At 41.7% G+C, this 15,042-nt stretch overlaps 1 pseudogene; it reads right to left on the bottom strand.

The window, feature by feature from the left end:
- Window positions 1–9,147: 9,147 nt before the first annotated feature.
- Window positions 9,148–14,992, bottom strand: LOC131832501 (small ribosomal subunit protein eS4-like; annotated as a pseudogene).
- Window positions 14,993–15,042: the final 50 nt, after the last annotated feature.

Here is a 15,042-nt window from a genome sequence, read left to right as displayed (position 1 = left end):
CTGCCTTCGGCTCAGGTCATGATCTCAGTCAGGGTCCTGGGATCGAGTCCCGCATCGGGCTCTCTGCTCAGCAGGGAGCCTGCTTCCCTCTCTCTCTCTGCCTGCCTCTCCATCTACTTGTGATTTCTCCCTGTCAAATAAATAAATAAAATCTTAAAAAAAAAAAAAAAAAGAAAGTGGTTCAGAAACAATATGTGATTGGATTTTTTTTAAATGGTTCAGCCTGGGGCACCTGGGTGGCTCAGTGGGTTAAGCCGCTGCCTTCGGCTCGGGTCATGATCTCAGGGTCCTGGGATCGAGTCCCGCGTCGGGCTCTCTGCTCGGCGGGGAGCCCGCTTCCCTCTCTTTCTCTCTCTGCCTGCCTCTCTGTCTACTGTGATCTCTCTGTCAAATAAATAAAATCTTAAAAAAAAAAAATGGTTCAGCCTGTTTGATGGTGGATTTAATTAAGTTACATTCTTGGCCAGCTTGAAGGTGGGTAACTTCCAACCAGTGGAAAATATGTAAAGGGTAATTCTGTTTCCTGTTTCCCTTTTATTTTTATTTTTTTAAAGATTTTATTTATTTATTTGACAGAGATCACAAGTAGGCAGAGAGGCAGGGAGAGAGAGAGGAGGAAGCAGGCTCCCTGCAGAGCAGAGAGCCCGATGTGGGGCTCGATCCCAGGACCCTGGGATCATGACCTGAGCTGAAGGCAGAGGCTTTAACCCACTGAGCCACCCAGGCGCCCATTCCCTTTTAAATCTTATAAACTTAATACATAGATCCTAAGTGTTCACACGTGGCTTTTCTCTGCTTGACTCTAATTGGAACAATTTCACTTCGGTCTTTCCTTGGAAAACAGCTGCTGTAACCAGGGATACAGGAACCTTCAAAAAAAAGCTACTGAAGAGCTTTGTGTTCAGGCATGATTGGATTAGGCAGTAAACCTAACAGGTGACGTTAAACTGGCTTTTGCCCTTTTTTTTAAAGTGGCTTTTGCTTTTGAATGTGTACAGTTGAGAGGTATTTGAAAGTGTGTACTAATGTGGAAAAAAAAATGCTTGGAAGAGTATCCTAGATAATTTGGGTGCACATTATGTAATTCTACAGGTTTTTAACTGGAAAAACGAGGCAGAAAGACGGGTAATGGAGCGTGAGGATTCTGCTTTGTTAACTTGCTTTGAAGGGGAAAGGGCCATAGGCCAAGGGAAGTGGGTGACACCTGAAAGCTGGAAAAAACATGGACATAATCATGTCACAATGGTATGATAGAATGTCATTCATCCCACATTGCATGCACAGTTGTCTTACCACCACCAAAATAAATTATTGGACAGTTTTTTAAAGAATGTGACATGGCCTGCTAATTTTTAAAATTTATTTGTTTTTAAAAAGAGTGCACATGTGCAAGTGGGGAGAGGGGTGGAGGAGGGGAAGGAAGCCGTTCTAAAGCCAACTCCACACTGAGGCACTGAGTCACAGCTAGACATGGTGCTCAACTCACCACCTGAGCCAGAACCAAGAGTTGAATGCTGAACTGACGGAACCACCCCACAGCCCTGGCACAGTAAATTCTTAGAGCTGGCCTGACATTGCTTGAGCACAGAGCCATTACTTACATTCTCCTTCTTAGGCTTTAAGTAGTTTCATTGCTACAAGTATGTATATCTTTAATGCCCACTTCCAGTTCTTGCATTGATAGCTATGTAGTTAAACTTGTTTGAAGCTTGTTCTCTGGTCAGTTCCTCTAGAAGTTCTCATGGGATTATTTTTTTAATTCTTGCATGTTTAGTATAGTTTGTGTCTTTATTCCTGAAAGTAGCTTTTATTGTTTTTTTTTTTTTTTTCTTTGAGCATCTTAAATATGCTCCTCCATTTTCCTCTGCCATTAAATATTACGTTGCTAATGAGGGTCTGATGATGATTTTCTAATTTTCTTTCCCTTATAAGTCACTTTCTGTTTTTGCTAGAAGCCCAGATTTTTTTTTTTTTTAAATCCAGTGAGTTTATAGAATATATCTTGGTAGTTGTTCTGACCAAATAGTCTCAGGTATGCAGTATACTCTGTAAATATGTAATTTCAATTCTTTTGGAGGCAGAATTTTCATAAATTAAGGTTGTTAGCATTTGTTCCGTTCCCTTGATTGGTTTCCTTTATTGGGACTTCTTTGCCTGTCATTACCTGGCAGCTGTTGTAATGCCTACCTATCCATGTGATAAACTCCTTAGATTGTATTTTTGTAGGATGTGTTGGCTAATACTGCCCATGGGCTACGTCTGGCCAGTGTCTGTTTTTTGATGGCCTGCAAGCTAAGAATGGCTTTTCCGTTTTCATATGGCTGAAAAAAAAAAGTTACTACATGTGAAGATGACATGAAATTCAAATCTCAGTATACACAAAGTTTACCTGGAACACAGCTGCACATTGAGTTTTAGGTACCGTCAGTCACTGCCTCTGGCCCTGCAGTGGCAGAGTTGAGTAGCTGGGACAGACCAGCTGCGGCACACTCATTGCTTCACACTAAGGGGCAGCGCAGTGCACACTGCAGCAACACAGTTAACAACTACCTGAAAAGACCGCTTTGAAGGCGCAAGACATAAAAATCTCATTACAAATCAGCATTTATAGATGAACATTGGCAGTTTACGGAGATTGCTGACTTGAACACTAAGGAAATGTCACCCCCAGCCCCAAAAGAAAACTATTACTAAACTATTATTAAAAAATTTACTCAGGGCGCCTGGATGGCTTAGTGGGTTAAAGCCTCTGCCTTGGGCTCAGGTCATGATCCCAGGGTCCTGGGATTGAGCCCCACATCGGTTTCTCTGCTCGTCAGGGAGCCTGCTTCCGCTTCTCTCTCTCTGCCTGCCTGTGTGTACTTGTGATCTCTGTCAAATAAAATACTTAAAAAAAATACTCAACTGTTACAGCTTCTACTTAAAATTTTTGCAGGATTTTGTTTCTGCTCATTATGCCTACATAGTATCCTCAATTTTGCTCCTTGGCCCCTTACAGAGAAGGCCTACGCTATAAATAAAACATTCAAATTAACTGACAGGGTTTGGGCAAAAGTTGCAATGGAGAAAAAAAATTATACTTGCTGAATAAATGTGTGTGCGTGCACACACGTACTTCTGGGTCAGTCCAGCATACTACTGTATATTCTGCTAAGGCTGAGATCGATGTATACATGCTTGTGCTATAAATGCTTGTAGAGTTTCAAAGATTATCCCATCCAGGGCACTGCTACTTTTAGAAAGTGTTAATAAGACAAACTCCCCTGCCATTTACCACCAGTGGGTGGGCTAGGATTTAACACAAGGGCCTCTACCCTTTGATGGCCAGTATTTTCACTCTGTAGATATCCTATTAGTTGGTAAGGGAGGATCCTTAATCCCATAGGCCTTGACTAGTTTTTATCAACAATGGTGTTTGAAAACCTCCAATAAAATACAGGACCTGCTCACCAAGTAGTTTCTTGGGACTGCTTGGGTGGATTTAGAATATTTAATCCTTTTAGTAATCAAGGCAGGTCTCTTGACCTGCTACAAAAGGAGGCCCAACTCCTTGGAGGCTTTGGGTATTGGAGAAAGCATACGTCTCAGTAAATGGACCTTTCCGGTCAAGTAAAAATGGCAGCAGCTTTAGCATCTTCATTTTGCATGAGGTTGTGACAGTTACTCTTGGGAATCCGTGTCTCCCAACCCATTGGCTGAAGCATAGCTGCTAGCTCATGGGGGCCCCCACTTCATAGAGATCCCCTAAATACACACTCTCAATCATTGGTGGCTCAGCCAAGCTGCAAGCTGATGGTACTCATTACCAATGTGGAACTAAAGGGAATGGTCACTGCTCAGTGAGCTGAGGCAGTTCTCACAGACCTGCCAATCCCTCCCTTGATCAACAGTCCCCTTTGCTGACTCTTTGCCCACGGCCTAGCCATCTGGTCTGCCACTTTAAAGACTATATTCAGGCAGATTAAAAACATCCCTTTTTTAGGGCTGTGAATTGTGGGAACAAATTGCAGCTACTGATTGGGCCATCTGGTAAAGGCCAGCTCTGACATGACCTAGTAGAATCAAACTACTGATCAAGCCTGCACCACCTGGATTGCCACCACACACGGCAACACATTCACCATTAAGGGCTGTGCACACAGCAAAGAACTCTTTCTCATGCATGCCAGATGTGTGACTCCTGCCAAAAGCTGGCCCGTGTGTCCCGAGGGGAATGAAGGCACAGACCGACTACTGACAGGCTGACTCCACTGGACTATGTTGCCACCACTCAGGGCAACTGATGGGTTATGATGTTGCTGTTCCACTCTGATCATCTGACCATACAACTGTAGCCCCTGAAACTAATACCATACGTGCCACGTTCTTAGCTTTTCAGACCACTCGCGATCTGACGTTGGGCCACTTTTTGTCACAAAGGCCACTTAGCACAGTGTCTGAAGGATATCTCATGGCTTTCTGCCATCCACAGATATCTAGCATCACTGGGCACTGGGAGCAGGTTTCTGATTCTACCACCCTCACTTCCTCCTGGTTCTACATACCTGAGTAAGGAAATTGGGGGTCACAGAATATGGCAGTCCCCAGAAAAGGATCGTCTCTTGGCTGCCTTCTGGGTGATAATCAGGACAAAAGATCTGGGTGAAAGTGGGGATGATTGGAGAAAAGATGAAATTAATGTTTCCTCTGGCATTGGAGGAGAAAACACCTTAGATCCTAGGAGGGAAGGCAGCACAGCAATCAATGTACTCTTTGTTACCTAGATCATTCTCAGTCTTGGCACTGTTAATATTTTAGGCTAGAAAATTCAGTGTTTTGTGCATTGTGGAATGGTCAGCAGTATCACTTGCCGCAGCCCACTAGATGCCAGTAGCTCCTTTCCCCTAGTTGTGACAATAATGACATTGGACATTGCCAATAGCCAAAAAAATTGCTCCCAGTTGAGAACAGCTAACCTTAATCTAAAACTCCTACCTAAATCATGTGGCAGTTGCAGCTAACAGTTTGACCTGCTCCTGGGTTTCTCATCTGTGTCCATGTGCCAAAAAAAACAAGAAAACTTGTATAGACATGTATGGTCCTGAACTATTCTATGCCTGATGCCATCAACCGCGGCTCCCAAATGCAAATGTGTACAAACTGGCAGATCAACACAACCTTGATTTGATCTGGCTGATCACATGCTTTTTATGTCTGAGTGGCTTTCAGTTAATGCCAAAAATGGCAACTGGAGCTGTAACTATTTGGTGACACTGTCCCTGTGACTTAATCAAACCAATGTGATGATAATCCCAATCACGCTTGACAGCAAAATCTGAAGTGAAGTTAGACCTTTGCCCTTTTGGTTGTATTTTTGGATGGGGGAAAAAAATATGGGTCATGTCCACTGAGACAGGGGTTGCTTTTTGCCCATCTACTCCCCTGTAATGATTGATGATGACTCCAAAGATAAGCCCATCAGTTGAAACTTATTTGCACAGTTTTTTAAAAAAAGATTTTATTTATTTATTTGACAGAGAGAGATCACAAGTAGGCAGAGAGGCAGAGCGAGAGAGAGGAGGAAGCAGGCTCCCTGCTGAGCAGAGAGCCCGATGCGGGACTCGATCCCAGGACCCTGAGATCATGACCCGAGCCGAAGGCAGCGGCTTAACCCACCGAGCCACCCAGGCTCCCCTATTTGCACAGTTTTAAAATGAATAAAGGCCTGGCCTTAGAATCAATCATGGCTGCCTCAAGTAAGAGCTACTGCTACCCTCTTGGGCTTATTCACAGTTGGCTATGTGTAGAGGGAACGAGATTAATACCACACGTTGGCTTCATCTGTTGCTTCAAGTCTAACTGATGACAGTCTTAGCTATGTGCTGTGAGATTCTAACCTCTGTTGATTAATCAGAGTGGTTGATGGAGAAGCATATTCATATAAAAATTCAAATTTGGCTATGAATGTGTCACACTGAGTGAACTGAGAAGCAGTCTGCTATAGAGCCCAAGTGTCCCCGCATGTGCTTGTTGAGTAAGCCAAAAATACAGTTCTTCGCTTGCTCTTTGGGGCCATTTCTCAGGTTTGTGTTCGCATCCCTGTGGCCAATCTTGAGGGATGATGTGATGTCTCCCCCTGGAAAAAGAGCAGGCTTGCTTCCACTTACTACGCAAGTGCTAATCTTAGTGTTCCTCTTTTAGTATGCGATCCACTATATGACGGGCCCTTTGCATTGCCTCTGTGGGATTTCAGGGGCATGGGAAACTGGAACAAATGAACGTGAAGCTTCGGCTTTTTTTACGCATAGCAAAATCCTTTCATTTCTAACCCAGGAGTCTCATATCTTCTGCCAGCATCCATGAAATGGTGACAGGCTAACTTTTCAGCTTGTATGTTGGGTAAAATGTCAAAACACAGCACAGTTCCTGACACTTTCTCTCCTCAATTATTTTGAAGCAAATTTCAGATATTAAATGTAAATATTTCATCAGGTGAGTCTAAAACAATTTCTTAAAACAAAAACATAACCACAATTCTATTAACATATTTCTAACTTTCAGTAATTCCGTAATAGTATTAAATATCCAGTCACACCAATTTAACTGGTGATTAATTCTCTGTTGGATAGAATATTGTGATAGGCAATGCAAGTGTGAAAGCAAGGGTAGTGAGCTTCCATTTGCTAAGACCATTCACAAAGTCTACTGCAGGTATCATTAGCTCTTAGTCTGTTTGTGGAACGGTAATTATTTCTGTTCAAGAGAAAATATAATTCACTACAGTGGCAGAAACAGAAAATACAATTAGACTGTTAAAACCAAATGCTGGGGTACCTGTGTGGCTCAGTGGTTAAGTGTCTGCCTTTGGCTTGGGACATGAACCCAGGGTTCTGAGATTGAGCCCTGCATCATGCTCCCTGCTTGGTGTGGGTGTCTGCTTCTCCCTCTGCCTTCCCCTTTCCCCTTTCCTCTGCTTGTGCTCTCTTGCTCTTTCTCAAAATAAAGTGTCTTTAAAAAAAAAAAAAAAGGACAAACCAAATGCTGTTAAGAAGTGGAGTAACTGAACTCTCAAATATCACTAATGGAGTGTAAAATGGTACAACACTTTGGAAAACAGGCAGCCTTTTTTTTTTTTTTTTTTTTTTTTTTTTAAAGGGAGAGCGAGTGAGCGAGCCCAGGTGAGCAGAGGGCGGGTCAGAGAATCTCAAAAGACGCCCTGCTGAGCTGGGAGCCTGACGCAGGGCTAGATCTCACAATCCTGAGGTCATGACCTGAGTTGAAATCAAGAGTTGGCCACTTACCTTAAACTGAGCCACCCAGGCGCCCCAGACAGGCAGATTTTAATAAAATTAAATATGTACCTATTTCACCCCTTAATAATTTTACTCCTAGATATTTATCCAGGAGAAGTGAAATCCTATGTGTGCAAAGGACTTAAGAATGTTAATACTAGTCAACGATAAAGCTGGGGGAGGGGAATGCAGATACCAGTTTTATTCATAATAGCTAAAAACTAGAAATAAATCAACAGGATAAGTTGTGGTGTATTCATATGATGAAATACTACTGAGAAATAAAAGGGAACCAACTATATTACACAAAACATGGATGACTCTCAAATATGTTGAGCAAAAGAAACCAGAAGAGTAGATACTATGTTATTTCATTTTTATGACATCCTAGAATGGGCAAAACCAACCTTTAGTAATAGAAATCAGAACAGTGACTGCCTCTGCAGGGGTCAGGGGGTGGGACAGGAGAGCAGGATGTGATCATTGAATGGAAGGCGGCATGAGAAACTTTGTGGTGATGGAAATGTTCTATGTATTTACTGATGGTTTTGAGTGTACAGAATTGCATACTTAAGTTCTACACATTTTATGCAAAGTATGCTGCAAATTAACAGCAACAACAAAAAATGGATCTCAACCAGCTACGTCATGGACTTGCTGCATTTTAGTATCTGTCACATTCTGGAATATGCTTTCCATTCTATGAGCTTCCTCCTTCATATCTACTTCAGTCTGGAACCAAATCTAAATACACTTGTCATAGGCTTCTGGGCCACCCCAGGATTCAGGACCTTGGCTCCATGTACAGCTCTGCACCGAGGCTTGGGCATCATCTCCAGGAACCACGCCAGATCTGATCACAACGTCCAACATTCCAGTGGTTATGGTTATTACTGCCATCTATGGCCTGATAGCAGTTGTCCTTATTACCAAATTCTAAAGAAGAAAATCTTACTTTGTGCACTTGGACACCAGCTTGAGTGATCTGGCTACTGGCTTTGTGCAAGGTCTGCTCAGCAGCCCTATCTGTGAGTGAATTTCTGAGTATCATCTTTCCAGAGGAACTGTTTCTTTGGTCTCATCATTTGCCTTTATTCTCTTTATAAAGTAGTCCCTCCTCGTGTCCATCAAATAGAATGTGCTGTAGCAGCCATCCAGCCGGATGAAGCAGGAACAGCCTGACACATCACACCAGGGTAATCATCCCACTTAGCAGTTAGTCTTCCGGATGCATGGTGCTTTAGTGCCCTCTATTCTCTTGCTTTCTGACCTTGCCCCGAACTGTGTCATTACAGTGGAAAACTAAGTCTTCTCATAGCCCAGCCAGACCCCTCTGACCAGCAAAGATGCAAGCCTCTGTCTGCTCACCAATATTCTTCTTCCCTGAGAGTGCTCTGTATATATAAATGAATTTGATAATTTTTTTCATCACTGTATATTTTTTATTAATTATTTTTACTAACGTATAATGTATCATTTGCCCCAGGGGTACAGGTCTGTGAAACATCAGGCTTACACACTTCACAGCACTCACCTTATCACATAACCTCCCCCATGTCCATAACCCCACCACCCTCTCCACAGCCCCCTCCTCCCAGCAACCCTTAGTTTGTTTCGGGAGTTAAGGTTTGTCTTATGGTTTGTCTCCCTCCCGATCCCATCTTGTTTCATTTTTTCCTTTCCTACCTCCCACCGCCCCCACTGCCTCTCAAATTCCTCTTATCAGGGAGATCATATGATAATTATCCTTCTCTGCTTGACTTATTTCGCTCAGCATAATACCCTCTAGTTCCATCAACATTGTTGCAGATGACAAGATTTCATTTCTTTTAATGGCTGCATAGTATTCCACTGTGTGTGTGTGTGTGTGTGTGTGTGTGTGTTTTAAGATTTTATTTATTTATTTGACAGAGATCACAAGTAGGCAGAGAGGCAGGCAGAGAGAGAGGGGGAAGCAGGCTCCCCACTGAACAGAGAGCCCAATGCGGGGCTCAATACCAGGACCCCACCAGGATCATGACCCGAGCCGAAGGCAGAGGCTTTAGCCCACTGAGCCACCCAGATGCCCCTCACACCACATCTTCTTTATCCATTTGTCTGTTGATGGACATCTAGGTTCTTTCCTTAAGATCTGTATATTTATTTTTTAACAGCTCTGACATTTCATATGTTAAAGAGAAGACACCACTGGTCTCCTTAGTACAAGTATAGCTCATTTTGTTGTTGTTTTCTTGTTTTTTCATAAGTTGGAGGTCTGTGGCAACCCCACATCGGGCAAGCCTATTGATGCCACTGTTCAAACAGCATTTGCTCACTTTGTGTTTCTGTGCCACATTTTGGTAAGTCTTGCAATATTTCAAACGTTTTCATTATTATTATATTTAAAATGCTGGTGATCCGTGATTTTTTTTTCCTTTTATTGTGCTGTATGACCTTTAATTAGGTATGAAGACTTCCAATCATGTCACCTAGGGACCATTTTACTGGCTGCTCTGTTTGGCCGCCAGTCTTGTCTCCCTCTTCAGCAATGGTGGGGCAGATATCCTTTCCATGGGGAAGAGAAATCTATAGTTTGTTGCCTTTGCCAGTATTTGATACTTCAAAAATGTTGGTAGTTGGGTAGCAAAGCTGTTGCCAATGGCATCTTTCATGTGAACAACATCAAATGAACTGGGGTGTCTCTCTCTGTTGGTGATCACACCAGTACTTCCCAGGCTAGCACCCCTAGTCACCATACACAGATTATCAGTGTCAAACTTGATGAAATCAGTAAGCTTTCTGGTCTCCAGATCAATCTGGATGGCGTCATTCACCTTGATGAGGGGATCAGGATAGCGGATGGTACGAACCTCGTGAGTCACAAGATGGGGGATTCCTTTTGTCCCCACAAAGATCTTTCTCACTTTGTACAACTTGTACTTGGCCTCAAGTGTAATGCGATGAAGAGCAAAGCGACGCTTGGTGTCCTAGATCAGAAGGAAATTCTCCCCAGTCTTGTCCACGCTGATGACAGCCATAAAGCCAGCTGGGCCGGTCATATCAGTTTGGACCTTGCCATTGATCTTAATAAAACCCTGCATACAGATCTTCTTTACTTCATCTCCTGTTAGGGTATACTTAAGTCTGTTCCTTAGGAAAATGATGAAAGGGAGACATTCTCTCAACTTATGGGGACAAGCAGATGGGTGAGGAGCAAACACATTGGTCAGTTTATCCAGCATCCAATGCTTTGGCGCTGCTACACGCCTCAGATGCTTCTTAGGACCACAAGCCATGGCTGTGCTAGGCACGAAAAGAGGACTGCCTCCTTCTGGCACCGGAGATAAGAGGGTTGGAGGCTGCATGCCGATCGGTGATCTTTGATATTACTATTATATCATTTCCTTGAGACCCAACAATGTTGAAGTTAGGCCAATTAATAACTCTACAATGGCCTCCAAGTGTTCAAGTGAAAGGAAGAGTCGTGTGTCTCTTACTTTAAATCAAAAGCTAGAAATGATTATGTTTAATGAGGAAAGCATGTCGAAAGCGGAGATGGGCCAAAAACCCAAGCTTCTTGCACGAAAGTTAGCCAAACTGTGAATTCAAAGGTAAAGTTCTCCGAGGAAGTTAAAGGTGCTACTCCAGTGAAGAGTGATTAAAAAGTGAAGAGCCTTATTGTTGATATGGAGGAAGTTAGAGTGGTCTGGATAGAAGGTCAAACCAGCCACAACATTCCCTTAAGCCAAACCCTAACCCAGAGCAAGACCCCAAGTCTCTTCAATTCTGTGAGGGCTGAGAGGTGAGGAAGCTGCAGAAGAAAAGTCTGGAGCTAGCAGAGGTTGGGTCATGAGGTTTAAGGAATGAATCCATCTTCATAACATCAAAGTGCAGGAAGAAGCAGCACGTGCAGATGGAGAAGCTGCAGCAAGTTCTCCAGAAGTTCCGGCTAAGATCATTCATGAAGGCTGCTACACTGAACAAGAAATTTTCAACAGAGATGAAACAGTTGTATATTGGAAGAAGATGCCATCCAGAACTTTCAGAGCTAGAGAGGAGAAGTCAAAAAACTTCAAAGGACAGGCTGACTCCCTTGTTGGGGGCAAATGCAGCTGGTGACTTCAAGCTGAAGCCATTTACCATTCCTCAGATCCTAGAGCCCTTATGAGTTACGGTAAATCTACTGTACCTGTGCTCTATCAGTGGAACAACAAAGCCTGGATGACAGCACATCTGTTTACAGCATGGTTTACTGAATATTTTCAACCCACTGTTGAGACTTAATGCTCAGAGAAGACGACTCCTTTCAAAATATGACCGCTCGTTGACAATGCACCTAGTCACCCGAGAGCTCTGATGGCCAACATCAATGTTTCCATGCCTGCTAACACAACATCCATTCTGTGGCTTGTGGATTAAGGAGTAATTTCAACTTTTGAGTGTTCTCATTTAAGAAACACATTTACTAAGGCTATAGCTGCCATAGTTTCTCCTCTAATGGATCTGGACAAAGTAAACTGAAAACCTTCTGAAAGGATTCAGCATTCTAGATGACACGAAGAACAGTTGTGATTCATGAGAAGATGTCAGAATATCGACACGAGCGGAAGTTTAGAAGAAGTGCGTTCCAAACCTCAAGGATGACTTTGAGGAGTTCCAGACTTCATGCAGGAAGTAACTGCAGATGGGGTGGGACGAGCAAGAGAACTAGAATTAGAAGCGGAGACTGACGATGTGGCTGGGTGGCTGCAATCTCATGATCAAACTTGAAGGGATAAGGGGCTGCTTCTCATGGCTGGGCAAAGAAACCGGTTTCTTGAGATGGAATCTACCCCTGCTAAGGATGCTGTGAATATTGTTGAAATGACAGCAAAGGATTTCGAACATTCTGTAAATTTAGTTTGAGAAGACTGACTCAAACTTTGAAAATTATTCTACTGTGGGTAAAATGCTATCAATCAGCATCACATGCCACAGAGAAATTGTTCATGAAAGGAAGAGTCAATTAATGTGGCAAACGTCACTGTTATCCTATTTTAAGAAATTGCCACAACTACCCCACCCTTCGGTAGTCATCACCCTGGTCAATCGGCAGCCATCATTATTGAGGCCAGACCCTCCACCAGCAAAAAGATTATGACTTGACTGGCTGAAAGCTCAGGTATGGTTAGCATTTTTTAGCAACAAAGTATTTTTAAATTTAGGTATATACATTGTTTCTTTTTAAGAACTTAATGCTATTGCACATTTAACAGACTATGGTATAGTGTAAACATAATTTCTATACACACTGGGAAACCAAAAGATTCATTTGACTTGATCTGTTGCGATATACACACTTCATTGCAGTGGTCTGGAAATGAACCTCCAATATTACCAAGCTTTCTCTGTAGAGAGCGATCTTAGGCAGAGTACTGAATTGAAGGGTTAGTGACATGCTCTGATGCTCTTTGGAAGTACATCTGCCCTTCGGCTGTTGCTACTTGGGATCAGGAGAATACTGTGGTGGGCCTCAGTGGTCCCGGGTCAGGGCTCTATGGAATAAATAAACTTAGATACAACTAGAGAAATAAATGTTGCTGTACTTTTTATTTTAATTGTAAAGAAGAACTAAATAATGCTATTTTGGTATTAAGACTGTCAGCTGATTCCTGTTAAAAGAAGACAGACAACCAACAGGTAATTTTCCTTTCTAAATTTCCTTTCCTTTCTAAATTCTAAAGGAATTTGAATCACTATTTCTCCTGAAAAATATTTCAGTGAGTTATTACCTAATTTGCAATATTTGAAGATAAACAATCCATGGCTTATATGCAATTAAGATTCCTTAAGAAATTCAGACTCTGAAATTTAAATTTATTGGCTTAACAGTGCCTGAGTTAATCTATTAGACTACAAAATACTATAACAGTGTTTTGCACTACATGAAAACTTAGGTTTAGGAATTTTTGCTCTTACCAAGAGCACAGCCCATAGAAACACCTTTTCATGATTTGATGTTTCAAGCATTCATAAATTCCCTATTAAGCCAAAAAGGAAACCCCATTAATGGATCAGTTTATGTTTGAGTTTTTAGGTACCATCAATATAAACTGTCTACATAAAATTGAGAAGCCAAGAAGGAATTTTCTTTTTTTCTTGAAGAGAAATAAATTTAAGGCTGTAATTTATTCTCTGCAACTTTAAAAAAAAAAAGATTTTATTTATTTATTTGACAGAGAGAGCTCACAAATAGGCAGAGAGGCAGGCGTAGGGATGTGGGGGTGGGAAGCAGGCTCCCTGCTGAGCAGAGAGCCCAATGTGGGGCTTGATCCCAAGACCCTGAGACCATGACCTGAGCTTAACCCACTGAGCCACCCAGGCGCCCAATTCTTTTTTTTTTTTTTTAAACTGGTATTTATTTATTATATTCGGTTAGTTTTTGATATAGTGTTCAATGATTCATTAGTTACCCATAACACCCAGGGCTTATCACAACACGTTAGGCAAGTCATTCTAATCATATGTATCATACCTGAGAAGTTATGTATACAAGAAAAACAGATCTACTTATTTAATTGCTAGAGAGAAATGCATCATGTTAGCACAACAAATGGGAAAAGGTACTCATCCGGGAATCGGTAGAGCTAGCTAGGTTTTGCTTTAGGCTCTGCCATACCTGTATGACCTTAGGCAAATCATTTACCCTCTGCAGGTTGAGCTCTGGTGTACAGACTCTTCTGTGGTTTAACGGGACGAGCTTGCAATTAGGAGAGAGGCCCCTAGATGGTGCTGTTGTTCTGATTTAGGCTTTGTATTTTTTTCCCCTCTAGCCTTACAGTGAAGTAAAAAAGCATAGGTTAGAAAACGATTTCCTCTTAGTTCTGAAAAAATTCACTCTTAAGTATTCAAAACGGCATTGAGTTATGAATCATAAGGCCTATGTGCATCTGGCATTAATTAAAAGGAATTAACCATAAAAAGGAATAAACCATTAATGATTATAATGAATATCTCCTATTATAATTAGCCCAAATATCCATCACTATTTCTCTAGATATATGTATCTAGGCCTAAGAAACTGAATAAAAACCAAAAAATTACCTTTAAGAGTTGATGGATAACAAATACTATAGAAGAGTATTTTGTTGTTCTCAAATGCTAGTTCTAACCAAAAATCTTGACAAATGCACTGATGGTTTTTCCACTATGAATGTTCCAGGCTATATTTAAAACCTGTGATTTCCACAAGCACAACGACAGATACATTGCATTACCCCCCACCCCGCTCAGCTATGTAAACAAGGACATCTTTTTTTAAAAAAAAATCTACTTTAAGTATTTCAAAAGGATGAGAATAATGTATTAAATGACTTCTCTAGTTTCAACCCACTAACGACAAAGGATTTGAAGATTGTAGTTTGAGCAGGCTTTGGATGTACACTATCAGATTTCATCTAAAATTATGGAAAGGAAAAGTAATACATTCTTATTTCTCCCCTATGAAATTCACTGAGTATGAAAATTAGGTTCAATCAATACAGAGAATAAGGAGGTACCTATTGAAACCCATCCTGAGCAACATCCTGGCCTCTTGTCAGTTGAGTGGGTAATAAGTGGCAAGCAAAAAAGGTGCCTTGAAGGAGTGAAATGATACAAAACTGAATTTTGTTTCAATAAAAACTTTTGTCAACAAGTTCAAGAGGTTAAGATATTGGATCTTGGTGTATCCAATATAGTACTGCTGTGTGTGAAATCTTTCCATCCAACCAACCAATCTACGAATTATCCAACCAACCAACCAACCAACCGT

The sequence above is a fragment of the Mustela lutreola genome, chromosome 1 (assembly GCF_030435805.1).
Source record: "Mustela lutreola isolate mMusLut2 chromosome 1, mMusLut2.pri, whole genome shotgun sequence".
NCBI lineage: Eukaryota > Metazoa > Chordata > Mammalia > Carnivora > Mustelidae > Mustela > Mustela lutreola.
This window is presented reverse-complemented; position numbering and strand designations above follow the sequence as displayed.